The 13509-nt window shown below is 39.0% G+C and overlaps 1 protein-coding gene across 1 annotated transcript in view; it reads left to right on the top strand.

The window, feature by feature from the left end:
* The first annotated feature begins 2184 nt into the window (after nt 1-2184).
* The window catches only part of LOC139940445 (major facilitator superfamily domain-containing protein 10-like), a 130299-nt gene continuing 118974 nt past the window's right edge, over nt 2185-13509 (top strand). The window contains exons 1-2 of the mRNA XM_071936700.1: nt 2185-2236; nt 3268-3410. The gene's annotated coding sequence lies outside the window, so the exon portion shown is untranslated. The remainder of the gene's footprint in view (nt 2237-3267; nt 3411-13509) is intronic.

Genomic DNA, 13509 nt, shown 5'->3' on the forward strand with positions numbered 1-13509 from the left:
AAAGTTATGCTTACTATGATTGGTTACCAGCCAAAATAGCATGTTACATGTACAATCTGTGACTGGTGTCCTGCTTGTTTTTGCCTACAGCAAGAAACCGCCCTACGATGCAACTAACTCCCTTGTTTGACGTGATTGGATGGATAGGCTAACCAGCCAAAATTAACCAGCATGTTACACGTTCAATATGTGACCTGCTTACCCTGCTTGCTTTTGCTTAGCAAAAAATGCTCGTACACTGTCTCTGATGAAATTCGGCCCAGGATAAGACTCAAGAATGTGATGATCAACTTTGATATGATCAATTCTTCCTTACTATGCAACTTGACTCCCTTGTTTGCCAACTACACTTATGATTGGATGGAGTTACCAGCCAAAATAGCATGTTACGTGTACACTCAATGCTTGCTTTTGCTTAGCAATTGAGCACTATTTTTCTCCTTAAGCAGCTCTATGAAACTGGGCACGGGATAAGAATCAGCAACTCCGATATGATCAATTCTACCATACAATGCAACTTGACTCCCTTGTTTGCCAACTACACTTATGATTGGCTCTGCACCGCGCCAATTACTCCCGCGCGCGCTGGTTTGGCGGGAACGCAGCCTCTTGCTGTGTCGATGATTAGGGATGATATTGTAACCACTTAGCCCTCTCCGGGACTAAACCCCTCGCCCCATTTGGAGCCAATTTTCAGGGGGATTTTTTTGACAAACAACACTGGCTGCTGGCCGAGAGACGTCGGAGTTTAAATAACGGCAGGATGTTTTTCATAGTTGTTGATGTCAACATGATAAATAATGGTCCTTTTAAAGGTACTGGACGCGTTTTGTAATTGTCAAAGACCAGCATTATCACTTGGTGTTTCCCAACATATGCATAAAATAGCGAATCTGTGAAGATTTCGACTCAGTTGGTCATCGCAAGCTGCAAAAGAATAATGGAGAGAAACACCCCTGTTGTTGCAAAAATTGTGTGATTTCAGATGCCTAATAAAATGCTTCAGAGGGAGCCGTTTCTCACAATGTGTTTATACTATCAACAGCTCTCCATTAATCGTTATCTAGTAAGTTTTTATACGAACAATTATTTTGAGTAATCCATTGTGTCGCATTATGTCTAATCTTTTGGGGTTTTGATCAAAAGCATGTATGGGTAAAATTAACTTTATAATAACTAGGTTAAATTTGTATTAAAAAAAATAAATTGTCATTTGTTTTCCTTTTTTTTCAAGACAATAATCTGATGCAGAACTTCAAACAATATTTTATTTGATCTTTTGATGTCGGCGGAGTAGTTTGAAGCGATAGATGGGAGCAGTCAGTTTCATCAATCTACTGTTTGTGTTATTGACAACAGCTGTTGTTTGTAGTGAAAATGATTAACGAACCGGTGTGACATGAGATTTTATTTTCCCATACGGTGAGGGGAGGCCTACTTCTTGTGATAGCGCCCTCTTTTGATTCCTCCTCCTTCATAATTCAGCCCATGCTAATGTGTAATTCCCACGGGACAGAATCTCCAGAGAGATTTCCTTAGGACACCGGTATGTCTGTTGTCGTTGCCCCCCTGAACAATAAAGATGGTAGGCCCATTCCAATAGAACCAATGTTTGCCCGGAATTACACTTCATCAGCGTCAAACCACAAAACAAACAAAAGAGAAAACACTGTGAAGATGATGAACAGAAATAATGTCAACCAATATTTATCTTTAAATTAAATTGCATGTTGCCCGGTTGTTCTTTTATTTAAATATTGGGCCTTACAGCGTGCATAGTTTGAGAACTATTGCACGTTGTTCTACTGTTTTAGTTTCGATCAAGAAACTCATCGTATATCAAGTATTAACAATACATTTTACGAGAGAAATCAATCTCTGAAGTTGACATAAACCTCTGAATTAAGAATCCCTTACATATTAACTAGGACTCAATGACAGTGTCATTATTTTCACTTTCGTAACACCGCATGTGATGAAACACCTACAAGTTGTAGTCGTGTCATGGAAATTATAGTTATTTTCAAAAGATTGTTTGATAAGTGTTCAGGACTCAGAGAGGCAATCGATGCCCTCTCATCTAGTTACAGGCCTACGCGTACGGCGGGCAGCGTCACTTTCTGACAGCGGTCAATGTGAATGGCGCCCTCAAGTGGTGGCCTGAGTACTTCTCGAGCACACGTTGCTGTCTGTCTGCACTGTCAGTTTAGCGTTACACCGATGCTTAAAATCACAGGTAAGTTTATTCAGTGTTTCTACCAAGTCTGTCATTTTGTTACAAACTATTCGGTACATGAGGAGATTTAGAGTATACTGAGTGCTTCAAGGTATTTATTTACTGAATCAAACGGATTTAATGAATACTTTTTCGTGACAACTAGTTACTTTCTTGGTCGTCATAAAACTGCACTGATGCTGTGATAGGACGCCCTCTTGTGGTCACGATTGTACATTGTAACTTTTCTAATGTTTTCTTTTTGAGTTGTCATCAAAAGAATAACTTTAACCTTCTTCTGATTGTATACTTGAAAAATTATGAACTTTGTTCGTCTGTCAACTGTTGGCCACGACAGGACGAACCATGGCCACACCTACAACAAATACCTCCATCAAGTCCATGCTAGTTGCTAACTGCTCTGACTTTGAAAGTTTGATCAGTGTAAGCAGGCCCCACACTCACAGCTGTAAAGTGAGTGAGCTATCCAAACAAAGTGTGTGAAATGGAGCTTCCTGAGCTGGAAGCAGTAGCTAATTAGCTACTTCATTCAGACTTCAGACCAGTGCCCAATTTCATGGCTAGCGCCTAACTATGTGCTTATGATCATCATTCTCTGCTAACTGCTGTGCAAAAAAGCACACAATTTCTGTACTACTAGCTGTGTAAGCAAAGAGTGCCTAGTAGTAACATGGAGTGCGCACACGCACTTGTGTGCAAAAAAAACCTGCTAACCTGTGAAACGTACTTTGTAAGAGCGGACTTCCCTGCTTTCGTAATAGGTACCAATTCTTTGCTTAGGCCATATGGTAAGCAGAGCCATGAAAGCGGGCCTGATGTCAGACAGCACCCCCGGGATTGCATAACTTTAGTACTCCATTTTATCTGCATGATTGCAATTAAGTTGTATTCTAATCTATACTAATTACTTGTTGTGGTTTGTTTCAAAAGGTTCTATGTCAGTGTCATTAAAATTGATGTTGCCATGTCAAGTGTAAGAAAATAAAACTTTGTTGTTAGATCCCAATGAGCATTCCTTTTTATCTTTTCAGACTTCTTCAAGACTCTTCAGGATTTCCTGGTTGCAGAAAAACATTAATAACTTAAATAGAAGGATGTGTGTAGAGAATGTGTGTGTTTCAAGGAAGCGTTACCATGGAAACGTGATAATGGGACATCAAAGACTACCAGTCATGTGAGTATTACTATGTTGATTTGTTTTTTAGAATCTGTTCACTTTTAAAGATATTTGTATTCTGTCACAGAGTGAAACAACGGAATAAACTAACAAGCCAATGTTGCTATTTCATATGTTGCCTTACTCGCACTATTCATCACACAGCGTCTAAGTACCGAAGGGTTATATTGTCCTAAAATCCCGGCCATATCTTGTTGGGCCCCTGCAACACGGCCCTGTGCCTCCTTTCAATGTTGGCTCTGGTGCGCGACCTACGCTCCCATCAACATTGAAGGGGGGGCAGGCGTGTGAGAGAATATTCATTGTCACGTTGCGAAGTGGTTGGCACTAGCCCAAGGGATTGTAGTTACAGCCAAAGTTGTTTTGAAATAAGCCAATTGAGTTAGATTTGAATGAGTTCTGGTACAAGAACTTCCTAACTATTGGTTTGGGCGAGCTTTACACGAGCAGACCCTGGCATTGTACCAAACACATTCATTAAGAATTGTGGATGGGCATTCGCTGTCTCCTACATAACTATGCAAAAGCTTGCCCTGAATCATGTGGCACGGCAACTGTCTCTATAGTCTGAGTGAGGAATTCACATTTGAGCAGCATCATCTATTTATTGTTCATCAACTGACTCACTTTTCTTTTCATTTGTACGAGTTTTTATATGTTTTGTGAAATTTTTTATCACACTATGTATTGATTGATGTTGACATGAAATAAATGTTTCTGAAATGAATAGCAAGTCATTTATCAGTCGTTTACTACCAGACATAACTCAAATCCAACTTACATTGCACTTTAAGGCAGACTGTGTTGTCTATAGTAACAGTCCCTTGATTTGGTAATTGGGTTTAGTATGCGTACTCATTGACAATCTCTATATTTGGGAATATGGAGCGCTGGCCATCGCTTTGGCTAAGTTTAGTGAATTGAATTAAGAATTAACCAGCAATTGGCTAATGCTGCGGCTAAGCTCAGTCACATTCCTTTCAGTTAAATATTGGGCATATATGCATTGACAATCCCTTGATTTAGGAATTGTTCTATCGCTTTGGCTACATCGAATTCAAGTTCTGGTGCTGATTCACCGGAGTGTGGTTTCGAATCCCGGTCGTGACACTTGTGTCCTTGACCAAGATACTTTACTAAAATTGCTTCTGTTCACCAAGGGGTATAAATGGGTAAATGCGAGGGTAGAGGTTGATATTGTGAATGAAAAGCCACAAGCGCCTTACAGGCAGCTCAGTGCTGTATACTCCCTTACTAAGGAGTTGAGAAACATTACAGGAATGTTATTGGCCCTATGACCAGGGCACTAATGTAAAGCGCAATGATACGGTTATTGTGAAATGCGCTATATAAGAATTTGTTATTATTACATTTTTCAAAGACATTCTTTTGAAGTACAAGTAGACAGAAGGACTTTAGCTTATTAAATGTCTTATATCTGTGGTTGTTGGTACTTAATGCAATGATAAAGTCAACCAAAGCTACTTTGCATACATCTCAGTGCCTTCACCATGCTAGGCCAAATAATTGGTTGACTAGCAGCCAACATTAATGGGTCATCGTGTACAAAAACGTTCTGGGTACCAGGCAAGATCTGCCACTAAATAGTTAATGGTCCTTTTGAAAATATGGCCCTGTATGTGTGTGTTCAGAGCTGTGTATTCCTGAGACAGCTATCCTTGCAAGTTTGTACAAGAGCGCCCTCATGTGGGTTGAGTTGTTTCTTTTTGTGAAAGTGATTAAAAGAGGCCGCACTTGTTCATTTTTTTCAATGTAGGTATATACTGGGGGGGGGCGAATAACCAAATCATAGACCAGAATTAGATTATTTTTTCCCACGGTAACTATTTTGTTGACTGACATTGACTTTAAAATAGACGCAGGGCTTTTTTTTTTTTTTTAGGTTATTATGATTGTATGATCTTCTTAAAGGCAGTGGACACTATTGGTAATTACTCAAAACAATTATTAGCATAAAACCTTTCTTGGTGAAGAGTGTTGGGGGAGAGGTTGATGGTATAAAACATTGTGAGAAACGACTCCATCTGAAGTAACGTAGTTTTCGAGAAAGCAGTAATTTTCCACGAATTTGATTTCGAGACCTCAGATTTAGAACTTGAGGTCTCGACATCAACAACCATCTAAACGCACACAATTCGTGTGACAAGGGTGTTTTTTTCTTTCATTAATATCTCGCAACTTCGACAACCGAAATTTTTACAGTTCGATGACCGATTGAGCTTTAATTTTCACAGGTTTGTTCTTTTATGCATATGTTGAGATACACCAATCGTGAATACTAGTCTTTGACAATTACCAATACTGTCCACTGCCTTTAATAAACCATACAACCCCCCCCCCCCCCCACCCCCTCGCAAAGCAAATTCCGGTCTTACAATTTTCGCCTCCTTATTGAGCCCATAATTATACAATCATTCCCGGGGAGACTGCCCCACGCCTATTGAACAAATCGTCTGCACTTGTAAAATCATCTGATTCTTTAACCCATCTTAAAAATGCACCTTAAGACTCATCTTGGTAAACAAGAAGCTTAGTAAATGGTTTGTTTTTTAGGGCCTTCGATCATTTCTTAGATATTGTATTTTGCATTCCTCTTCCACTTGTAATGTGTTCTGGATTTCTTATTATGCTTACGTTTAATGTTTGGTTATTTGTTCATGTAATGTTATTTTGTACTACTAGGTGTACTGATTTGTTGTTTTTGACTGGATGCTCACTCATTACGACATCCCTTCCAATACTAGTCTTGGTCCAAGACGTCATTATATCATACTCGTATAAACATATCGTGATAAACTGCCAGAGGGCGCTTTTTTTTTCTTGAATTCATTTCGGTTGACGACTGACCAGTGATGGTAGCGAGAATAGACTTACGCAAAGCTAGCGGGCGATACGGCGTGCATCTGCAAAAGTCTCAGAATCAAGACCATACCAGTACCAACCCTCAAGAGAATGTACTGGTGTGATTCCATCGGACAAGCAGTTAGCTTTCAAGGTGTTTACTCATCAAGTACCAACAAAAAGATTTATTGACTTAAAACAATCCATTGATTTCAGTGCCGTAAAAGATGTTGGTATTTTACCGTTAGTAAGTAGGGTCTGAAACTTGACATGGTGTAAGTATAGTTAGGCGGAGTTTGCTGTAGCACCGCGTGCAAATTTTCTGAGGATCAGCATGCTCTGATCGTCTTCAGGATGCTCTGATCGTCCTCAGAAGACTCCGATCGTTTTCAGGAGACTCTGATCGTCTTACGGAGACTCTGATCGTCTTCAGGATGCTCTGATCGTCCTTCAGGAGACTCTGATCGTCTTACGGAGACTCTGATCGTCTTCAGGAGACTCTGATCGTCTTCAGGATGCTCTGACCGTCTTCAGGAGACTCTGATCGTCTTCAGGAGAAAGCGTTGAGTCAACCATCGGTTCTTTTCAGAACCAACTCTTCTCAAAAAAGAGATTTACACCCGGTGCTACCGCAAGACCTCACCTAACCGATATGTTTGTTCAGTAATAGTGGCTTTTTATAATAGAGCTCATATCTGCCACTCAGTGACAATCAAGGCACTTCAACATTCAGTATTTTACCTGCAAGGGATGAGGGACTACTTTTGAATTATGAGACCTACTCCTTTTACATAGCAATATGAAATGGTTTTCAATGTGTTGTGGCGCAATATGCAGCCAATCATATTAGTTAGAACCAATGTCAACATATAGTGTTTTTTTCTTCTATCAATCAATAGGCCACAATGCTGTGTTGTTTTCCAATTGGTGTCAGTCATTGAGAATGAAAGATGTTATTCTAAACGAACTCATCTTGTCGCCTATACCGAGATAAGTGTCTTGAGTTCTGCAACAGAAAAGCTGGATGTTGTTTTTGTCTTTTATTCCATTCGTTTACTTAGAGGCAACTTGGAATCCTTAAGTGCAGATTAGAGAACAATACATGTAATGAAACACGTTCCAGCGAGGCCCCACCCCCACCCCCACATCTCCTAAAAGTGTCCTCGAGGTGAAAGAGAAAGTAACCTTCCACCAACCCAGCAGAGAGGTTGTGGAAGATATACAAATTGACTGTACCGTAAAAATGACAAACATTAAATACATGTACAACAATCACCATTTAAGTGGTAGCAAGACTGTCGGCCATTATGGCGGCACAGGGTACAATAGCGGATCAGTGCATAAGGGATTGGTGAGATTAGCCCAGGTTAAACCCACTTATGTTTTACTAGCGGTGTAGAAGGGAAAACAATCCAAGTCGTAAGCAGGTCGATTAAGTAACTCAACCCGGAGACGCTTGTACATTTAGCAGGCGACCTTGTCGGTCGATCTTTTTGTTCGGTGACAAAAGTCCAACTGATGATCCCGTCTCTGCTGCTGGCCGTGGCGCACCGTCTTGTCTGCCGTCTCAGACCCCGCCAGCCAGGGACCATGAAGCCGGTATTATCTTCTTGTCCCTCGTACTTCTTCTTCAGCCTTATTAACGTTTAACTGCTCACCTCCTCTCTTTATTAGAGCCAGATGAAGGCTCATTGGTTGGAAGCGTCATCACATCTTGAAGATGTCGTGTGAGATGTTTGGCATCTAGTTGATTCTTAATGAGGCAGTGTTGGAGTGACAGTGAATGTAAACCCATCAAGTGTGGGTTGGGGTTATTTATCACCTTTGTGATGCCTCTAGACCACTCTCCAAGAAGAAGTTGTGTTGTATTCCTTTAAGATCGAGTATCCACTCCTCTCATATATCAGTCATATCGGTTGGTCATGGATACAATACAATAGCAGACATCCTATGCATGTGACTTTGGTCGCAAGGAGTAGGTCTAATGCCCGTTTCACGCGAGTTTTCTAAACGATGGTAATTTCCAACCAAATCGAATCGGGGTGATAAAATTGCAAATTTGCGTCGTGTGAAATCAATCCATGTGATGAAATCGCCATGGAGCCGCGTTATAAAAAGCCGGGATCAGGACCTCCTTCAAAAATCACATCCCTGTTTAGAATCGACGAGATCACGTGAAACCTTTCCTCAATTGTACAATGTTCCTTTGACGAACAAAATATATAAAAACCCAAACAACTTTAATTAAAGTCATTAATAGCAATGAAATGTAGGCCTACAAGTTATATTGAACATACGAGTAACTGCGGACCATTTGTTTGCTTTTCCTGTACTGGTGAAGTTTCATTTCAATTTGTTCTTTGTCTGTACTGTTTTTCTTCATCACGTAAAGTTTGTCTTCCTTTCAGTAATAGCCGTTTCTCTGTCGGCTATGAACAGTAGTTCCATTTGCGTGTGTTTATAAACCCCACTACATAAGGTCAATAATTTCTTTAATTCACTGTGTATTGTTCTTCATTTTCCAGATGTCATATTAATGTATGATCTACAGATCAATGGTAAAAAATACCTGTAGATAATGTATAGTGTCCCGGGTCGGTGCCTAAAGGTTAAAGGGCGGGGGTGGCATTACAACATATTTAGCACGTACACCAACACGTAAAACTTCTAATATATTACCATCTTTCAATCACAGAATCTAAGTTTGATGGATGGACAGTTCCAGCTTTCTCTGCTAAGTATGACATACATTTATCAGCCTTAACTCTTCAATTCAGATTCCCAAACACACTGTGTACGAAACCTTACACATAGTGCTGCGCCTGACTTCGGCATTTTTTTGTCCCTTTTTTTATGAATGACGTGTGGAAAGTATTGTTCGAGGCAAGACTGTTTGGAGCCGGCCATGGCCCGGTAAACTGCCGCAAGTTGTTCCCTATTGTAGCTAGAATTGCCTAAACTTTTCCCGCACAAAGGAGGATGTTCTATTGCTAGCTTTGCGAGGCAGAGTGATATACAACAGTGATATACAACAGCCCCCTTCTCTACCAATGCGTGTAGACTCAAGGCAACTTCCACCAGGTGATGGGTAGCATCGTTCTAGGGGGATAGCCAACTTGTCTCCGTTTCTTGTGGCTTCATTAATAGTACTGTAATTGTTGGCTTGTTTGGCAGCGAATTTTGGGGGAAAGGGATTGTACATCCGTGACTTGGTTCGACCTTTTCTTTCATCCGCATACTCATAAGTGAAAATAAGAAATTGACTTACTGTTGAAGCTTATCGTAAAATCTGGGCTGAACTGTAGGTTGGCATCCCACTTTTTCTTTGATTAATTTGTTTTTTTGAACAAATCAAGTTTCACGGTGCAATTTGGTTTCTGAAACATCAATTTTCGTCACAAACGTCGCCTTAATGTCCACTATGATAAAGTTATTTTAAAGACACTGGACACTTTTTTTTTTAGGGATGATGTTTGTTCCTTCACGATAAACGTGTTTTGTGAGTAATTTGGTCTCCTTAAATACTCAACTTGTTTGTGTCTTGACCTTTCCAAAAATACTCATCAACGCCTTGAACGGTTTATTTTCGTAACAACAAATCTGCATAAATATGTCGACTTTCCCGATTTAGACATTTTTAAATTAGCTATTATTTTTTAGGATAAACAAAACATCTAAATACAACATATTGAGATGTTTTATTTATGGCCACGCCATCCTCGTATTCAATCGCCCTACAGCGTTTGATACGAGTGCACGCCGTAGATCATTATAGAGAGCGAAGTTCCGTAATAAATAGATTGATCACCGCGTTGGGGAAGCCTTGCACTACCGTGGATTAGTAGCTTTCTTCCCGTGTGCATCACGCTGATTACTCGCTAATCAGCAGAAATCCAGAGGTTTTTTCCCCTGTATCGTCCCCATCGCTCCCGGAAAGAGAGTAATTAAAATCTGAAAAACACCTCAAGTTTGCAAGGTAGCAATATTTAATGATGTCACGGTCCGTTTCCTATAATGTTTCTTTCATACTTACATAAGTTATCTTCCCCTCGTACCTCAACCTCAATAAACAAAAACATATATTTGTTTGCCTTAAGAACTCTTATATATTTCTAATAAAAGGTAAAAAATAGAATAGAAGCACTCAAATGTTAGATAGTAATGAAACCTATGAAATCAGTATTTGTTTACTGCCTGCCAACACAAAACCATATAATTTAGTGATTCGGATCATTGTTGCTTTCCTATGTCGCTCAGGATTAGGTGAACCTCATTAAAGACACTGGGCACTATTAGTAATTGTCATAGACTAGCCTTCATAGTTGGTGCATCTCACAAATGCACAACATAACCAACCTGTAAAAATTTGAGCTCAATTGGTGGTAAGTTGCGAGATAATAATGAAAGAAAAAACACCCTTGTCACACGAAGTTGTGTGCTTTCAGATGCTTGATTTCAAGACCTCAAAATCTTATTATGAGGTCTCGAAATCAAATTCGTGGAAAATTACTTCTTTCTCGTAAACTATATTACTTCAGAGGGAGCCGTTTCTCACAACGTTTTATACTATCAACAGCTCCCCATTACTCGTTAACAGTAAGGTTGTTTTTGCTAATAATTATTTTGAGTAATTACCAATAGTGTCCACTGCCTATTTTAAATCGGAGCAGTGTTGGTTTCCAATGTCCCTCTAGGTTAGGAGAACCTCATTAAAGTAGAGACGTCTTACAAATGGCATCCCTTCAATGTTGTTTGAACCATCAACTGTTGAAATTATTGGCATATTTCTTGTTATGTCCAAAACCCACTGGGTTACGCCCACTGAGTTAAAGGCAGAGAACACTATTTGTAATTACTCAAAATAATCATTAGCATAAAACCTCACTTGGTGACGAGTAATGGGGAGAGGTTGATGGTATAAAACATTGTGAGAAACAGCTCCCTCTGAAGTGCCATAGTTTTCGAAAAAGAAGTAATTTTCCACGAATTTGATTTCGAGACCTCAGATTTAGAAATTAAAGTCTCGAAATCAAGCATCTGAAAGCACACAACTTCGTGTGACAAGGTTGTTTTTTCTTTCGATATTATCTTTCAACTTAGACAACCAATTGAGCTCAAATTTTCACAGGTTTGTTATTTTATGCATATGTTGAGATCCACCAAGTGAGAAAACTGGTCTTAGACAATTACCAATAGTGTCCAGTGTCTTTAAGACCACGAGATTATAGGCACATCTATTTAAAACATTGGAAGGCCACACCGATTTGTTGTCGTACCTCCCCGAAGCCAATTAAAAAGCACTGGACACTACTGGTCATTACTCAAAATAATCATTAGCATACCAAACTTACTTTGGTAATGAGCAATGGAGAGCTGTTGATAGTAATAATTATAAAACATGGTTGAAAAACGGCGACCTCTGAAGTGAGGTATAGTTTTTGAGAAGGAGGTATAGTTTCCCACTCAAATGTTAAAAGACTTCCAGGCCTGAAGCATTTGTTAGGATCTTCTGAAGGAGACAAATTAATTGTGCAATAATGTTGGGTTTTTTTCTTTCATAATTCTCTTGCATCTTCGATGACCAATTAGGAAAAATTTTCACAGATTTGTTGTTTTGCGCATATGTTTGGATACACCAAGCGAGAATAGGGCCTACTGGTCTTTCACAGTTACCAAATGTGTCCAGTGCCTTATTTTAAAGACAGTGGACACTATTGGTAATTTTCAAAGACCAGTCTTCTCACTTGGTGTATCTCAACATATGCATAAAATAACAAACCTGTGAACATTTGAGCTCAATTGGTTGTCGAAGTTGCGAGATAATGAAAGAAAAAACACCCTGGTCACACAAAATTGTGTGCTTTTAGATGCTTGATTTCGTGACCTCAAATTCTAAACTTTAGGTCTCGAAATCAAATTCGTGGAAAACTACTTCTTTCTCGAAAACTAGATCACTTCAGAGGGAGCTGTTTCTCGCAATGTTTTATACTATCAACATTTCCCCTATTACTTGTAATCAAGAAAGGTTTGATGATAATAATAATTTTAAGTAATTACCAATAGTGTCCACTGCCTTTAAAATTCGAGTCGTGGTTTCCCCACTTGAACATTTTTTTAGTGAAACGTTTATAGTTATCTTAAAACAATATTTATAGTTTATTATGTGGAAGTTACATAAACTCTGAGTCATTGCCTTATTTGTGTTTTTTTTTGTTGGGTTGTTGTTTGTTTGTTTGTTTGTTTGTTTGTTTGTTTGTTTGTTTGTTTGTTTGTTTGTTTATTGGTTTGTTTGTTTGTTTGTTTGTTTGTTTGTTTGTTTGTTTGTTTGTTTGTTTGTTTGTTTGTTTGTTTGTTTGTTTGTTTGTTTGTTTGTTTGTTTGTTTGTTTGTTTGTTTGTTTGTTTGTTTGTTTGTTTGTTTGTTTGTTTGTTTGTTTGTTTGTTTGTTTGTTTGTTTGTTTGTTTGTTTGTTTGTTTTTGTTGTTCAACCTAGTCGTTACAAAACGAGATTTGATTATTTTACGTTTTATTTACAAATGGATTTTAGTTATTAATATACCTATTAGTTGTCAAATGGCATTTTCTTCGTGTTGAAGTCAATACTTCTTGCTAAATGCAAAAGAGTGAAAAGGCACTCTTTCAAGAGCCATATGAAGGACAACTCTTTTTCGAGTGGTCTTCCACTCTTTGAGATTGAAGTTTGCATTTTTTAGAGTGATGTTTCACTCTGAGTGAAACCCCCTCTAAAAGAGTGAAATTATCACCACTCTTTTTAAAGAGCCACATGAGGGACAACTCGAAATGTAAAGAGTGGTGTTTTTCACTCTTTTACATTTAGAGAGTAAACAGTTTTTGTTGTAAGATTAATATCTTCTTTCCTTCCTACAAGAGGAAAGCACCTCTGAGTGGTCCTAGGGTCATATTGCCAGAGCTTTTAAGACTTGCCTCATTAGCTGTATAAGCAATATCCATAACCTATACCCGCTGACGGCCATTTCTTTGTTTCTATTCTTAAACTTAATGCATGTTTGTATCAAATGCTCTCATTACTCCTCAAGCTATCACATAGAAGCCGTGTGTCTCTCAATTCGCAAATAAGAAATTGCTTTTTTTTTTTTTACTGTCTCTTTCCCAAATTGCTATTTGACTGCGGAGAGAAGGAGGGAGAGTGGATCGGTTGAGCCCAGCAACCCTAGTTTAGCAAGATTGCTGTCAAAGCCGTTAATATGTGCTCGT

Source organism: Asterias amurensis, chromosome 8, assembly GCF_032118995.1.
Source record: "Asterias amurensis chromosome 8, ASM3211899v1".
NCBI lineage: Eukaryota > Metazoa > Echinodermata > Asteroidea > Forcipulatida > Asteriidae > Asterias > Asterias amurensis.